The 17,813-nt window shown below is 36.4% G+C and overlaps 1 protein-coding gene across 9 annotated transcripts in view; it reads left to right on the forward strand.

The window, feature by feature from the left end:
* ELF2 (E74 like ETS transcription factor 2) overlaps positions 1-17,813 on the forward strand; it is a 93,420-nt gene that overhangs the window by 1,518 nt on the left and 74,089 nt on the right. Inside the window, exon 1 of one of the 9 annotated variants that reach the window (XM_074338504.2) lies at positions 14,838-15,215. The exons of the other annotated variants lie outside the window; for them this stretch is intronic. The gene's annotated coding sequence lies outside the window, so the exon portion shown is untranslated. Of the gene's footprint in view, positions 1-14,837; positions 15,216-17,813 lie in introns of those variants that run through there. 9 annotated transcript variants of the gene reach the window in all.

A 17,813-nucleotide genomic window follows, 5' to 3' on the forward strand; every position in this document is an offset into this window, starting at 1 on the left:
GTGTGTTTGGTAATCAGATTTGCTTTCCTTTTTATCTGTGAGTCTATCTAGAGGTAAATTATGCACTTTATCTCTAGTGCCATAATCACAGAATAGTGCCTGAATCACACTAGAATGTACGCTTTACTAAGATAGGTTTGGGTATTTGCGTTTCAGAGTTTCTTTCTTTCTTCAAAAGGTAGAATGACTAAGACTGGAAACTGTTGAATTACATCTAAAGGGATTTAGGAATAATTAAAGTTTATAGTAACGAAGTGCAGTTTACACAGTGAGTTCATATGAATGTTACTGAGATATCTCCTAGTGTACACATGAAATAGAAAATTGAAATATCTTTGACACCTGAAATTTGAATACTTAATGTCAACCTGTTTTTAAGCTTCGTGACTTAACTAATTCATTACTCCTTGTTTCTCTTTTCAGACATATATATTTACAAAATAATCAGAGTTTGGTTGGAAAGAATTTGTAACTTTGAGATTTTCCTATCCTAAGTGGATTGGTAACTGTGGCTGTGGTAGGGCCCACCAGTGCTGATGGCTTTATCTGCTCTTAGATTGTACACCAAGGTTTTTTTTTGATAACTACTTTATTGAGATATAATTCACATACCATTCAATTCACTGATTTAAAGTATACAGTTCAGTGGTTTTTAATGTATTCACAGAGTTATGCAACTAGCACCATAATCAATTTTAGAACATTTTTGTCACCCACAAAAGGAATCCCGTAACCGTTAGCAGTCACTCTCCATTTTTCGCCAGCACCCTCAAGCCTAGGCAACCACTGATGTACTTTCTCTCTGTCTACAGAGTTGCTTATTCTGGACATTTTATGTAAATGGAGTCATATGATACGGACCTTTCGTGACTGGTTTCGGAGTCATTTGATATGGATCTTTCATCACTGGTTTCTTTCACTTAGCATATTTTTGGGATTTACCTGTATTGTAGCATGTATCACTATTTTGTTCCTTTTTATTGCTGAATAGTATTCCATTGTATTGGACATACCACATTTTATTAATTCATTAATTAGTTGATGAACGTTTGAGTTTCCACTTTTTAGTTATGGATAATGCTGCTATGGGCATTTGTGTACAGGTTTTTCTATGGATGTGTTTTCATTTCTTTTGGGTACGTACACTTTAAAAAATCAGCCTTTTGTGTTACTTAATGCCAAAATTAATCCATTTGATGCAAAGTTCAGTGATTTTTAGTAAATATATAGAATTGGTAAACTATCACCATAAGCCAGTTTTAGAACATTTCTATCACCTCCAGAAATTCCCTCTAGCGTGTTTGTAATAAACCCTCATTCTCATCCCCAGACCCAGGCAGCCATTGATTTGTGCTTTGTCTTTATAGATTTGCCTTTTCTGAATATTTTATATAAATGGAATCATACCATATGCAATCTTTTGCATCTGGCTTCTTTCATTTAGCATAATATTTTTGGGATTTATCCATATTGTAGCATGTATCAATGTTTTGTTCCTTTTTATTGACGAATAGTATTCCCTTGTATGGACAGACCACATTTTGTTTATTTATGGACCAATTGATGGGTATTTGAATTGTTTCCATTTTTTGACCATTGCAAATAATGCAGCTTGAACATTTGAGTGCAAGTCTTTATGTGGACATATGGTTTCATTCTCTTGGGTAGATACCTAGGACTAGAATTGCTGGGTCATCTGTATAACTTTTTAAGAAACTGCCAACCTGTTTTCTAAAGTGGTCGTACATTTTACATTCTTAACAGCGGTGTATAAGAGAGTGCCAGCCTCTTCACGTTCTTGCCAACATTTGTTGCTGTCTTTTTTATTACAGCCATTCTAGTGGGTATGAAGTGGTTAACTCATTGTGGTGGTTTTAATTTTCCTAAAGATTCAAGGTGTTGAGCATTTTTGCATATGAAAATTAGCCATATATTAGATATGTATATATATATATCCTTTTTTGGTGAAATAGCTATTCAAATCTCTTGCCCATTTTTTTTCTTCGTCTTATTATTGAGTTGTAGCAGTTCTTTGCATGTTCTGGATGCAGATCCTTTATTAGATACATGATTTAGAAACATTTTCTCACAGTCTGTGGCTTGTCCTTTCATTTTTTTATTGGAATCTTTTGAAGAACAAAAGTATCTTGGTATTTTTTTGGCAAAAGTTTTAATTTTGGTGGAGTTTAATTTCTCAATTTTAAAAAATAGATTATTCTTTGGTTGTCGTAACTCTAATTCAAGGTCTTGAGAATTTTCTCCTTTGTCTTCTCCTAGATGTTTTATAGTGTTTGCTCTTATATTTAGATTTATGATCTGTTTTGAGTTAATTTTTAAGTATGGTACATATGGATTGTCTTAGCACCATTTGTTGAAAAGACTATAATTTCTCCATTGATTGTAAATGAAAAGATTTATTTCTGCACTCAGTTCTTTTCCATTATCTATACACCTATCCTTATGCCAAAACCACCCTGTCTTGATTAATGTGCTTTGTGTTAACGAAACCAGATTGTGTTAGCCCTCCAATTTTGTTCTTGTTTTTAAAAATTGTGGCTATTCTGGGTCCTGTGTAAAAATTTTAGGATTGGCTTGTCAGTGTCTACAAAAGCATCTTGGAATTTTGATGGGGAATGCGTTGAATCTGTAGATAAGTTTGGGGAGAATTGCCCCCTTATAATATTGAGTGTTCTAATACATGAACGTTACCTTCCATTTATTTATGCTATTATTTTATTTATTTTTTATTACAGTTGACATTCAGTATTATTTCATATTAGTTTCAGTGTACAGCATAATGGCTAGACATTAATATAATTTATAAAGTGATCTCTTCGATTAGTAGCCACCTGGCACTGTACATAATTATTACAGTATTGTTGACTATATTCCCTATGCTATCATCAATAAATCCACAAACAATAAATATTGGCGAGAATGTGGAGAAAAGGGAACCCTTGTGTACTGTTGGTGGGATTGCAAATTGGTGCAACCACTGTGGAAAATAATATGGAGGTTCCTCAAAAAATTAAAAATAGAACTGCTTTATGACCCATCATTTCCACTTCTGGGTATCCTAAGAAATTCTTTACATTTATTGATGTTAAATTTTCTCAGTGATGTTTTATAATTTTCAGTACACAAATCTTATACTTAAAAAATTATTTTATTGTGGTAAGAACATTTAACATGAGATCTACCCGCATAACTTTTTAGGTGTACAACACAGTATTGTTAAGTATAGGCAAAATGCTGTATAGCGTATCTCTATATTTGGCAGAGGGTTCCTTTTTAATTCTAGTTTGTTCAGAGTTTTTATCATGAATGGGCATTGAATTATGTCATGCCTTATCTGCATCTGTTAGCGTGACCAACTGTCACAGTTTGCCCAGGACTGTCCTGTATTTAGCACTGAAAGTTCCTGCATCTTGGGAAACCCCTCAGTCCTGAACAAACCAGTGTGGTTGGTCACCCTAGTGTCTGAGATGATTATGTTTCTGTCTTTTATTACAGTAAAATGGTGTATTATATTAATTAATTTTCAGATATTAAACCAGCCTTATATTCCTGGGATAAATCTCACGTGGTTGTGGTATATAATACTATTATATGTTGCTTGGTTTGGTTTGCTAGCGTTTAGTTGAACATTTTTGTGGCTCTAATTTATGAGAGTTACTGGTCTGTAATTTTCTTTTTGTGTGATGTCTTTGGATTTTGTAATATAGTAATACTAGCCGCATAGAATGAATTGAGAAGTGTTCCCTCTACTATTTTCTGTAAGTGTTTGAGAGGTATTGGTGTTATTATATCCTTGAATATATTTGATAGAATTCACCAGGGAAAGCATCTGGGCCTGGTTTTTTTCTCTTTGGGAAAATTTTAAACTACTAATTCATTTCTTTACTTGTTAATAGGTCTATTCAGATTTTCTGCTAATGTTTTAGTTTCAGTAATTTTGTTTCTATGGATTTGTCCATTTCATCTAAGCTATTTACTATTTTTGACATACAGTTCATAATATTCCTATATATGTTTTTAATTTTGCTAGTATAAGTAGTGATTTTGGTGGTAATATGTGTCTTTTCTCTTTTTCACTTGGTCATTCCAAAGGTTTGTCAATTTTGTTGCTCTTTTCAGAGAAACAAGTTTTGGTTTTATCGATTTAGTTTTTTCCAGTTTTCTGTTTCAGTGATTTCTATTTTAATTTTTGTAACATCCTTTCTTCTGCCTATTTTGAGTTTACTTTGCCTTTTTTTTTTTTTTTTTTTTTTTAGTTTCTTAAGGTAGAAGCTTAGGTTATTAATTTGAGATCTTTTCTTATATAGGCATTTAAAGCTATAAATTTCCTTCCAAACATCGTGTTAGTTGCACCCCATACATTTTTATATGTTCTGCTTTTTAGCATTTTTCATTCAGTTCTAAATATTTTCTAATTTCCTTTATGATTTTTTTCTTTGACTCATGGGTTACTGAGAAATGTACTGTTTAATTTCCAGTTATTTGGTGATTCCCCACATTTCATTGTTGTTGATTTTTAATTTAATTCCCCTATAGTAGGAGAATATATTTTGTATGATTTTTCTCATTTTAAATTTATTGAGACATTTTAATGACTTAGTTTGGAATCTGTTTTGGAGAATGTTCCATGTGTGTTACAAAAGAATATGTATTTGCTTTTATTGAATGGAATGTTCTATGGGTATAAGGTCAAGTTGATTGATAGTTTTCAAGCCTTATATGTCTGTGCTGATTTTCTGTGTAGCTGTTCTATCAATTATTGAGAGTACGATCTTAAAATCTCTGTTATTATTAAAGTATCTATTTTTTCTTTCAGTTCTGTCAATTTTTGCCTCTTGTTTTTGAGGTACTAGTATTAGGTATGGTATACATACGTAATTGTTTTACCAATAAATTGACTTTTTCATCATTATGAAAGAATCCCTATTTGTCTCCAGTAATATTTTATCTGGTATAAGTGTAATCACGCTAGTGCTCATAAGCTCTCTTGTGCTTACTGTTTGCATTGCATATCTTTTTCCATCTTTTTACTTTCAACCTATTTCTTTTTTCAATTTAAAGTGTGTCTGATAGATAGCATGTAGTTAAATACTTTAAAAAAAAGTCTGACCATTTCTGCCTTTTGATTGGAGGGCTTGATCTGTTCACATTTAATGTAATCATTGATAGATTTATGTCTGCAGTTTTGGTAGTTATTTACCATTGGTCTCATTTTTTAAATAATTTCTTTGTTCATCCTATGCTGTCTCTTCTAGAGTTAATATTTTCCAGGGTTTTGCATTCCTTTATTAGTTTTTAAGATTTTTTTGTTATTTTCTTACGTTGTTCTAGGAATTACAATAAATATCTTAGTTTATCACAGTTGACTTCAGATTGACTTATTTAATTATGGTAAAATATAGAAACTTTGCTTCATTTTCCCCCCTCTCCTGTGTTAGTATTGTCATATATATTTAATTTTATGTGTTAGAAACCCAACAATACAGTTTTATAATTCTTTTTGCAGTTGTGTATTTTCTTTTCTTTTTTTTTTTTTTTTAAGGAGGGCGCAGTTCACAGTGGCCCATGCGGGGATGGAACCAGCAACCTTGGTGCTACCAGCACCACACTCTATCCCACTGAGCTAACCGGCCATCCTGCAGTTGTATATCTTTTAAAACAGTTAAGAAAAGAAAAAAATATTTAAAGTCTTTTATATTTACTCATATATTTACCTTTTTTGGTGCTCTTTATTTCTTGTTGTGTATTTGATTTACGATCTGGTTATTTTTTTTAGTCTGATGGATGTCCTTTAGGATTTCTTGTAAGGAAAGTCTGTTGTCAATGAATTATCTCAGTCTTTGTTTTTGGGATTGTTTTTATTTTTTTTTTTTACTTTATTTTTGAAGAATAGTTTTGCTGGCTGTAGAATTCTTTGTTACAGATTTTTTTCTCTCAGCGCGGTGAATGTGTCCTTTCCTGCTTTCTGGCCTCCATTGTTTCTGATGAGTTGTTTTTCTCTTTGTGGTTTCAAGATTTTCTCTTTGGTTTTTCAACAGTTTCACTATGAAGCGTCTAGGTATGGATTTCTTTGTGTTTATCTGATTTTGGAATCATTAATCTGAAATCTATAAATTAGTATTTTTCAATACTTTGGTAAGTTTTGACCACAGTTTCTTCAAATATTTTTTCTGACTTTCTCCCTTTCCTTTTCTTCTGGGAATCTCATTACATGTATGTTGGTATGTTTGATCGTATCACATAAGTCTCTGAGGCTCTGTTCATTTTCAAAAATTGTGTTTTTTTGTTTTTCAGAATTGGTAATTTCTATTGACATATCTTCAAGTTCACCAGCTCTTTCTTTTCTAGCATCTCAAATATGCTGTTGAGCTCTGCTAGTGAATTTTTAATTTTAGTCGTTATATTTTCCAACTCTAGAATAACTGTAGCTTTCAAGTCCAGAAATTCCATTTTTTTCTTTTTTAATAATGTCTGTATCTTTATAAAAAGATATATAAAGATATATATAAAGATATCTTTATAAAAAGATTTTTTTTATAAAGATATCTTTATAAAAAGATTTGTGATTGCTTATTTTATGAGTTACAGTTGTCATACGCTCCTTTACTTCTTTAAACATGGGTTTGTTTTAATTTGGAGATAAGGTTAAATTTAGATAGAAGATATCTAATTTATGCATTAAATCCTAAAATGATGTTTGTTTTATTTCTAAATTATATTCAGTATTTTTCATGTGTATTTCATGATATATGTGAAAGTATATTACTCTTAAATGCTAAATTGTGTCTGATAGTTTTTATTTAAAGATAATTAATGATTTATTTATAGTTACTAATGTCTATTGATATGTAAGATCAGTGTACAATTTGAAACACATGCCATTAATTCTGAAACCTTAAGTCAGTCTCTAAACTGATTATATAGTATGACATGTGCTTGTTTGTCCATGTTTCCTGCTGTTAACCACTTCTCTCATGGTAGATACTTATGGGTAGGAAAAAAAAACAACAACAGAAGAAGCCTAAGAGAGCAATATAATGTGTTAGAATGGTTACAAAATATTAAAATCTTCATTTCAGCCTGCACATTTAATAGCATAATATTCATTCATTTTAGGTCCTAGAAAGACTGCAGTAAAGATAGATGCAGTACCTATTCTCATAGAGCTTACATTCTGGTAGAGGAGACAGACATTAAACATACATACAAATAAGGTAATTTTGGAGAGTGATAAGTATAATGAAGAAATAAAATAGGGCAGTGTGATATCCAATAGAGAATGATGGGGGAGCTACATGGAAGTGGAATGTATTTTGGGGAAGGGGAGCCATGCGGGAAGTGTCTCTCTGAAGGGATGGTATTTGAGGTGAGATCTGTGTGATGGGAGGAGGATTCTGTCTGATGCTGATCTGGAAAAGCCTTGTAGCCTAGAGAACAGGAGTTGCAGAATAAGCTTGGTGTGTTGTAGGAATAGGGCCAGTGTGGCTGGCGCTCAGCAAGCCAGTGAAGGAGCGATGCGGGATGGATGAGGTCAGAGAAGCTGGGTGGGCTAGCCCTGGCTTCTTCTTAATATAGACCATATTAAAGAGTTGAGAGTTTTTTTCTAAGTGTGGTGGGAACCCACTGAAAAAATACTGCAGTGACTGATTCTTGACTAAAGAGTTTATTTACAGCTCAGTATTTAATTTTCTTCCTAACAGTTTCTGAGTGTGAGTAAATATATGTAGGATTTTCTAATACATGATCTTAGCTTTATAAAGAATAGCAAGAAAGATAACTTTTTCCTGATGTTTCTTCCTTGAAATATAACTCTCTAAGAATAAAATACCAATAGCTATAAAACTTTGTAGTACAGTTATAGCGATAACAAAGATTCTTGTGATAACAACTTTAACCAAGTTGTATTAGTATTATAAAATTATACTTTCAATTATACTTATGGGCTAACATATACAGAAAACTTCATGTAGTTCTATAATGACTGACTAAATAGTTTGGTATGTAAATATTTTTTCTTTCACCATCACAAGTAAAAACTGTCACGGTTGTTTTTGGCAACTAATACTAACATAAAATTATAACTTTAAGTTGCTTCAGATTAGACAGTGTGGAATATAGTCTTTCAAAACTTTATGTGAATAAAATTTTTGAGGATAAACTGCATTTTCAAAACACCACTGTGGTTTTTATAAAGTGACAACAACAGTAAATGCTAATATTTCCTTTTATAAGGTCACATATATTTTTAATATTTAAAATGTACCTTTCTGTAGGGAAACCTAATATGTTTCAGATAAACCAGACATATTAAATCAACGCAGGTACAGGTGACCCTTGAAAACACGGGTTTGAACTGTGCGGGTCCACGTATACGTGGATTTTCTTCAATAAACATGTACAGTACTGTAAATATAATTTCTTTCTTGGGATTTTCTTAATAACTTTTTTTCTAGCTTTATTGTAAGAATACAGTATATAATACATATAACATACAAAATATGTGTTAATTAACTGTTTATGTTATTGGTATGGCTTCCAGTCAACAGGAGGGTATGAGTAGTTAAGTTTTGGGGAGTCAAAAGTTACTCTCAGATTTTCAACTGTGTGGGGTCCACACTCCTAACACCTGCATTGTTCAAGGTCAACTGTATTCCATAATTTGGAAGGTATTTTTAAATTACTCTAATTCTGTGTTAATATTGATTTATAATGTGTTTCTGAATATATTTCTTGCCCCTTTATTCACTAGACATTTATCCTGATTATATTCAGTATTGTGTTTATGGTTGTTAAAAGGTGCTTTTTCCCCAAAGCAAATCAAAGTAGCTTAACAAAGGACTTATAGAGGCATACCTCTTTTTTTTTTGCACTTCGTTTTATTGCACTCCACAGATGTTACTTTTTTTTTCCCCCCACAAATTGATGGCAAGACTCGCCACCAGCTAAAAGATTAGGACTCTCTTTATTGTGATACTTGCTTTATTGCAGTGGTCTGGAACCAAGTCTGGAATATCTCTGAGGTATGCCTATATTAGAGATAATAAAATAGAAGAAGGAAACCAGGAACAAGAATAAATTGAGCCAGGGGTTAAGTTGTTATCTATTATGTGCCAGACACTGTTGTGAGAGGTGTATATGCAATGGCGATTAATAGCTGTGGGCCAGCTCTAATGGAGCTTATATTCTAGTTTGTGTTGGTGAGGTGGGTAGAAAGATAGAAAGATTTGCAGTGAGCACATACAGTAGTCCCTCCTTATCCACAGTTTTGCTTTCCACACAGTTTCAGCTACCCACAGTTCACTGTGGTTCAAAAATATTAAATGGAAAATTACAGGAAGAAAAAATTTATAAGTTTTAAATTATGCGATGTTCTCAGTATTGTGATGCAATCTTGAGCCTTCCTGCTCCCTTCAGCCCAGGACATGAATCATCCTTTCGTCCATCCATCCTCTCCGTGCTGTGCTCCCTGCCCTGCAGTCACTGAGTAGCCCTTCTGGCTACCACATCAACTGTTGAGGTATCACAGTGCTTGTGTTCAAATAACACTTAATTTACTTAATGCCACATTTGCGTAACTTTTATTACAGTATGTTGTTATTGTTCTATTTTTTTTTTTTAGTTATTGTTAATCTCGTAACTGTTCCTGATTTAGAAAATAAACTTTATCAAAGCTCTGTATGTATAGGAAAAAAATAGTATATATAGGTTTCAGGCATCCACTGGGGGTCTTGGAACGTATTCCCTCCACAGATAAGGGGGATTACTGTAAATAGAAACCTCACTTCGCATTTCGTTACAGTGGAATGATAAAAAAAGCTGATAAAATCTAGAAAGTTAAAAAACATTCTGTGTGTTGCTTGGTATCTTTTATATATGTATATATGTACATATATATATAAATTTTTACTGGGAATATTGGGGAACAGTGGGTTTCTCCAGGGCCCAGCAGCTCCAAGTTGCTGTCCTTTAATCTAGTTATGGAGGGCGCAGCTCACTGGCCCATGGGGGAATCAAACCTGCGACCCTCTTGTGCAGAGCTCACACTCTAACCGACTGAGCCATTGGCTGCCCCTTGCCTGTTATCTTTAATATTGATATGACTCATTTAAAATAGGGTAAAGCTAATCTGTTTTGGTTCCTAACTTAGCATACATTAATATGCATTATTGGATTATAAATGTGGCCAAAGAACAAAACCAAAAAACTTCTCTAATCTGATCATTTATATGATCTATGGGCTTCCACTCAGCCATAATCAATGAAAATGAGGAAAGTTAGAGGGCCGTTGTGGTAGATTGATTATAGGGCTAAGCTTTATAAATGATGTAAGAAAAAAGTCACATTCATGAATTGGAAATCAAATAAATAATATAGCGATTGCAGAATTAGTATTGAAACTCGAATCTTTTGGGTTCTTATCTGTACTTGAAGGCCAAAGTCCCAATGTTTTCAGGAGTAAACTGTCCAAATTTGAAGTAATTTGTAACCTTACAGTGGGTACCATTTAGATACATGAATAAAAACGTAGGTTTTCCTTATAAAAATCAATTGTATATTAAATATGTACCATTTAAACTCTAAATTTTATGATTATCTTAATTCTAGATTATAATTAGCAAGAACTAGAAAGTATTTTAAAAAGGATCAGTGAATGTTTTCATCTTACATTTTTGTTTTCTAATAATGTGCTTAAATAAACTTCCAGAGTACGTTCATTTTTCGTTTTATTCATAATCTCGATGAGTTGAGAACATTCCAGGAAGTCTTGCCTTCATGAATTTTTACATAATTTTTGAAAATGGGTATGCTGTTCTTGTTGTGTCATATCTAAGCGTTTAAACTCAGTCATGATATCACTCCATTATGATAAAGCGTGTTAAACCTCCCATATGTTACACTTGAGGAAAGACCGTGTCTGTGTCCCCTTTATTCCAGATCGTTATGATTTTTATCCTCTAAAAGTTGATGCTGGGTTGAAGTTTAAGTTTGAAGTTGAAGTTTTACATTATTTGTAACTTTCTGTACTCTTCCTCATCACTGTCAACTGATCTTTGTGAAGTCTTGCCATCATGCTGGGTAACAAAGCTTGGGAATTACTTACACTGTAATAATTGTGCTGGCTGTGAAGTAGTTTCTATTACTGTCCTTTTTACAGATGAGTCTGAGATTTTGGGAAGTTAAATAACTTGCTCTGCAGAGAAGAGTTAACATAGCAGGTCTGAAACTGCTGTCCTTAGAAAGGCCTGCTTGCAAGGTTGGCCCTCGGCTGGCATCTGGGAACTTGGCTCTCAGGGTGTTCCCAGGAACTGATAAGGGTGACTCACTGTGCCTAGACTGTTTGTGCAGACAGTATGGTTTATGCTGAACACCTGCTTTCCTTCTGAGGGCCTGAAATTTTGGTGCACATGAAGCAGACGGTGCCCATGTTACCAGCCCCCAGAAAATCCTTGGTTGCGAAGTCTCTGATGGGCTTGTCTGGACAGAAACATTGCACGCATGTTGGTGCATTTTTGTTGCTGGAGGAGGAGGAGGCGCTGCCTGACCTCTCATTGGAAGGAGAGAGCATCAGGAGGCTGCAGATGGATTCCTCCAGATCCCACCTGTGGCTCTTTCTTTTATGACCTGCCGAATAGCCTTCCTCTAGCCACGAGTACAGTGATATGCTGAGTTCTGGGAGACCCCTGACACATCTTCAAGACTAAAGCGATTATGCCCTGTTGAGGCTGAAGATTTGTGTTTTAACCTCTGTGGAAGAACTTTATTTTTTTTTGCCTGGTGATTAGAGTCCCACGTACAAGGCAGAAGATGGTATTTTGTCCTTCAAATACTAATAAGCGTGCATTTGTTCATCCATTACATGTTCTACAGGCCCATAAGTGCCCGTGTTCCAGGCCCTATGGAGGAAGCTGTAAATTGGCTTAATTGGGTAAAGGGAGATAATTTTGTAAATAGTTTAATGGGAGTCTAGGTGCACTTTTCCCTTGGTTGCTTCTATAGGGAGCCTTTTTTAGCTTTATGAAAAAGTTTATATTTTGGTTCCGGGTAGTTCTTTTATTTGAAAATAAGGGAAAATTTGAATTAGGATATAAGGCCTGTGACTGAGAATCTTTGTTTCTTGCTAATACAGAATTCAGGCCAACATTTTTTTCTAAACAATAAAAAGAAATGAAATACTAATACATACTACACAAAATGAATATTGAAAACATTACATTAAGTGAAAGAAGCCAGGTACAAAAGTTTATCTCTTATATATTTATGTGAAATGGCCAGAATAAGCAAATGTCTAGAGACAGAAGGTAGATGAGTGGTTGTCAGACACCAGGGGTCGCGGAAGGATGGGCAGGGACTGCTGATGGACATGGCATTGGGAGTGCTGAAAATATTCTAAAATGCGATTGTGGTGATGATCATACACCTTTGTGAATATGCTAAAAACCATCGAATTATACACTTTAAGTGGGTGAATTTATGCTAATGGTATCTCAGTGAAGCTGTTTAAAAAAAGGTAAGCGCATATGTAGTTTTGTTAGATATTGCCAAATTCCCCTCTCAAAGTGTTGTATCGTGTTCCCACTAGCAATGTATAAGCGTGCACAATTTTACCAACAGTATGATGTCATACATTTTAATTTTCAATCTTATGAGAAAATGGAATCTCATTTTTTAAAAATTTGCAATTTCCTTTGAGAGTATCTTTTCATATGTCTGAGGACCACGTTTATTTATTTAAAAAAATTTTTTTTATTGGTTTCAGGTATACAAAGCAATGTAATAGTTACACATTTAAACTCCTCATAAAGTGATAACCCACACCCCAAGCTACTACCCCTCTGACATCGTATATAGCTGTTATAATACCATTGACCATCTTCCCTATGCTGTACTCCACATCCCGTGACTATATATACCTATATATTTAGTTATAGGTGACATTCAGTATTATTCTACTTCAGCTTCAGATGTACAGCACATTGGTCAGGCATCTACACAGTCTATGAAGTGATCCCCCTGATAAGTCCAGTGCCCACCTGGCACCTTACATGATCTTTACAACATTGTTGATTATGTTCCTCAGACTGCATTAACTACCAGTTTGTATTTCTTAATACCTTCACCTTTTTCACCCTGTCCCCAACCCCATTCCCATCTATCACCCTGATAGATCTAGTACCTATATGGCACCATACCTAAGTTATTACAATATTGTTGGCTTTATTCCTTATGCTATACCCCACATCCCCATGACTACTGTGTGACACCCAATTTGTACTTCTTAATCCCTTCCCCTTTCACCCATCCTTAACCCCTCCCATCTTAAAGAATTCCCTTCAAGATTCCTTGTAATAATTGTTTGGTGGTGATGAACTCCTTCAGCTTTTTCTTGTCTGGGAATCACCTTATCTGTCCTTCAATTCTAAATGACAACCTTGCTGGATAGAGTAATGTTGGTTGTATGTCGTTGCTTTTCATCACTTGGAATATTTCCTGCCACTCCCTTCTTGCCCGCAAAGTTTGTGTTGAGAAATGAGCTGCCAGTTTTATGGGGGCTCCCTTGCAGGTAACTAGCTGCTTTTCTCTTGCTGCTTTTAAGATTCTCTCTTTGTCTTTAACCTTTGGCTTTTTAATTATGATGTGTCTTGGTGTTGACCTCTTGGGCTTCATCTCGTTTGGCACTCTCTGTGCTTCCTGGGCTTGCATGTCCATTTCCTTCACCAGGTTAGGGAAGTTTTCTGTCATTATTTCTTCAAACAGGTTTTGAGTTCCTTGTTCTCTCTCTCCTCCCGCTGGTACCCCTGTAATACAAATGTTGGTACACTTCATTTGTTGGTCCCAGAGGCCCCTTAAACTCACCTCAGTTTTTTGGATTCTTTTTTCTTTTTGCTGTTCTGATTGGGTGTTTTCTGCTACCTTGTCTTCTACACCGCTGGTTGGGTCCTCTGCCTCATCGAATCTGCTGTTGATTCCCTGTAATATATTCTTTGTTTCCATTATTGTATCCTTTATTTCTGACCGGTTCTTTTTCATGGTTTCCATCTCCATTTTTATGCTTCCTGTGTCCCTGTTGAAGTTCTCCCTGACATCAGTGAGCATTCTTTCAGCCAGTGTTTGAAACTCTGCATCTAGTAGGTTGCTTATCTCCATTTTGCTTAGTTCTTCTTTTTCTGGAGCTTTGTTCTGTTCTGTTATTTGGGACATGTTTCTTTGTCTCTCCATTTGGCTGCCTCCCTGTGTTTGTTTCTATGTATTAGGTAGGGCTCCTATGTCTTCCGGTCTTAGCAGAGTGGCCTTATGTAGTAGGTGTGCTGCGGGGCTCAGTGACACAGTTTTTCTGGTCACTTGAGCCATGGGCTCTAGGTGAGTCCCTTGTGTGGGTTGTGTGTGCCCTCCTCTGTGATAATTGCACATCAGTGTGAGGGACTGACCCTTGGGCTCACTGGTTATGAGGACTGGCCTTGACTACAGTGGAAGGGTTGTTGTGCAGGGGCTGATACTACAGAGCAGGATCTGCCTCAGCAGGACTCTGGTGCCCGCCCAATCCGCCCCTTGGGTGTGTCGTACTTGGAGGCGGAGGCTGCTGGGTAATGCTCTGGCTCGTTTTGAAGCTGGCCACTGGGGGCGCCAGCACCAGGACCACCTTGGAGGGGATCCACGGTAGGTCTCCTTAAGGCACAGCCTGTGCCCCAGGGGCCACTGGGCAGGAGCCACAAAGGAATCTGCTGATGGTTGCCGCCTGTGCTGTGCTGGGAAGCACCTTGAGAGACTAAGCCATGAAACGTGGCCGGCTGCTGCTAAGGCCTCACTTAGGGCAGCTCAGCCAGAGGTACAGGACACGCTCAAGCCAGATGCTGCTTGTCTGGGTTCTGTGAGCCTCTGAGAGAGCCTAGGAAAGTCTGCAGCTTGAGCCAAGGCAGGCGGTCTACACGGTAAAAGCCACTGGAAGCGGCCTGGGTGTGCCCGAAAGTTGGGCGTGGTGAATGAACAGAGACTCAGATATGGCGGCCACCTGCGTCTGCAAGCCAGGAAGGGGGAGGCTCAACAAAGAAACAATGGCCTCCGCCAGCTCCCCCGTCCGGGAGAAAGCCGCCTCTCCAGCCCCTGTCCAAGCCAGACAGCTCAGTTCTCCCCCGTATGTCCCTGCCATCTCTCCAGTTGCTGCTGTAGAGCTGGAGCTCAGCGAGTGATTCCGATGGTGGGTAAGTCCACGCACAGGCCCTTTACCAGGAGCGCCTGGGAGTGCAGTCGCCCTCCATCTCGGTCAGTCACAGTCTCCACTGGTTTTCACAACCAGAAATTAGGGGACTTCTTTCCCCGCCACTGGAACCCTGGGCTGGGGTGGGGCTGGATCTCTCACTCTTTTAGGGGATGGGGTGACCCCCACAGCCGAAATAGCCCTCCCGGCCTTTAATGGTCACACGCGGGTGTGGGACCAGCCCGTTCCACGTCTCTGCCTTTCCTACCGGTCTGGAGGTGGCTGCTTCTGCGTGTCCTTAGTTGAAAGTTCAGCTTGATTTTAGGCGATTCTCAATAATGGTTGTTTTGTAGATTGGTTGTAGTTTTGACGTGGTTATGAAAGTAAACAGTGTTTATGTATTGCGCCATCTTGGTTCCCCTCTTAAGGGCCACTTTTATATGTTTTTGTGAATTGTGTATTTATCCTGGTTTTCTCTTGGTTTTTTGGTTCTTAATTCCTTTATTTTAAGTATTGTTTATATATGAATAATATTAGCCGTTTGTGATATAGTATCCTATTTCTAATATCATGGATCAGAGTTTTCCTTGTTTATGTACTTTGTGTAAATAAGATCATACACATAAACTTTGTGATGAGAATGGTCTGTACTCTAGGCAGCTATGTGTAAGTGCAAAGAAGGACAGGAATGATAGAATGATACAAGGGATGGAAGGGAGGAATTAGAATTTTCTTTTAAGAGTTTTATTAAAATATAGCTAATATATGATACAATATTATATTAGTTTCAGGGATAAACCATAGTTGTCCAACATTTATAGACCTAAAGAAGTGATCACCATGATAAGTTCAGCAACCAAATATTGTGATAGCAACCACGCTATCACAATATTATTGACTATATTCCCTATGCTGTACATTACATCCCTATGACTTGTTTTATACCTGAAAATTTGAGCCTCTTACCTAAAGACAGGTCTTTCACCTTTTCCCTGCCTTTTTTAACTTTGCAATTACAGTTGACATTCAATATTATTTTATATTAATTTCAGGTGTACAACATAGTGTTTAGACATTTGTATAATTTAAGTAATGATCCCCCTGACTAGTCCAGTACCCACCTGGCACTGTACATAGTTGTAGTTATTACCATATTATTGACTATATTCTCTCTGCTTTGCTTTACATTTCTTTGACTGTTTTGTAACTACCAATTTGTATTTTTTAATCCCTTTACCTTTTTCACCCTGTCCCCCAACGCCCCTCCCATCTGTCACTCTGATAAATCTAGTATCCATCTAACACCATACACAGTTATTACAGTATTATTGACTATATTCCTTACGCTGTACCCTACATCCCCATGACTACTGTGTAACAACTAATTTGTGCTTCTCAATCCCTTCCCCTTTTTCACCCACCCTGGAATATTTCCTGGCAACCATCAAAATGTTTTCTGTATCTATGAGTTTGTTTCTGTTTCATTTGTTTGGTTATTTTGTTTTTTAGATTACACTTGCAAGTGAAATCATATGACGTTTGTCTTTCACTGTCTGACTTATTACATTCAACACAGTACCCTCTAGGTCCATCCATGTTGTTGCAGATGGCAAGATTTCATTCATTTTTTATGACTGAGTAATATTCCATTCTATATATATATCACTTCCTCTTTACCCATTTATCCATTGAGGGACACCCAGGCTACCTCCACATCTTGGCTATTGTAAATAATGCTGCAATGAACATATGGATGAGCACGTCCCCTCAAAGTAGCATTTTGGGTTTGTTTGGATAAATACCCAGAAATGAGATTAATAGGTCCTTCTTTGTCTGTTGTTGTAGCCTTTGTTTTAAAGTCTATTGTCTTGTGTAAGTATTGCTACTCCAGCTTTTTTTGGTTTCCATTTTCATGAAATATCTTTTTCCATCCCTTTACCTTCAGTCTCATTGCGTCTTTTGATCTGAAGTGAGTCTTTTGTAGGCAGCATATGTAAGGGTCTTGTTTTCTTACCCATTCAGCCCTCCTATCTTTTGATTGGAGCATTTAATCCATTTGCTTTTAAAGTAATTATTGATAGGTATGCAGTTATTGCCACCACCTTCCTCCTCCTCCTCCTCCTAGTCTTAAAGAAGTCCCTCTAACATTCCATGTAATAATGGTTTGGTGGTGATGAACTCCTTCAGCTTTTTCTTGTCCGGGAGGCTCCTTGATAGCTTTGCTAGGTAGAGTAATCTTGGTTGTGGGTCCTAGCTTTTCATCACTTTGAATATTTCCTGCCAATCCCTTCTGGCCTGCAAAGTTTTGCTGAGAAATCAGCTCCCTTGTAGGTAACAAACTGCTTTTCTCTTGCTGCTTTTAAGATTCTTTTTTTGTCTTTAACTTTTGGCATTTTAATCATGATGTGTCTTGGTGTGGGCCTCTTAGGGTTCATTTTGTTTGGGACTCTCTGCACATCCTGGGCTTGAATATGCATTTCTTTCACCAGATTAGGGAAGTTTACCATCATTATTTCTTCAAATAGGTTTTCAGTTCCTTGCTCTCTCTCCTCTCCTTCTGGTACCCCCAATGATGCGAATGTTGGTTCATTTGATGTTATCC

Source organism: Rhinolophus sinicus, chromosome 15 (assembly GCF_057876585.1).
Source record: "Rhinolophus sinicus isolate RSI-liver-muscle chromosome 15, RSI-T2T, whole genome shotgun sequence".
NCBI lineage: Eukaryota > Metazoa > Chordata > Mammalia > Chiroptera > Rhinolophidae > Rhinolophus > Rhinolophus sinicus.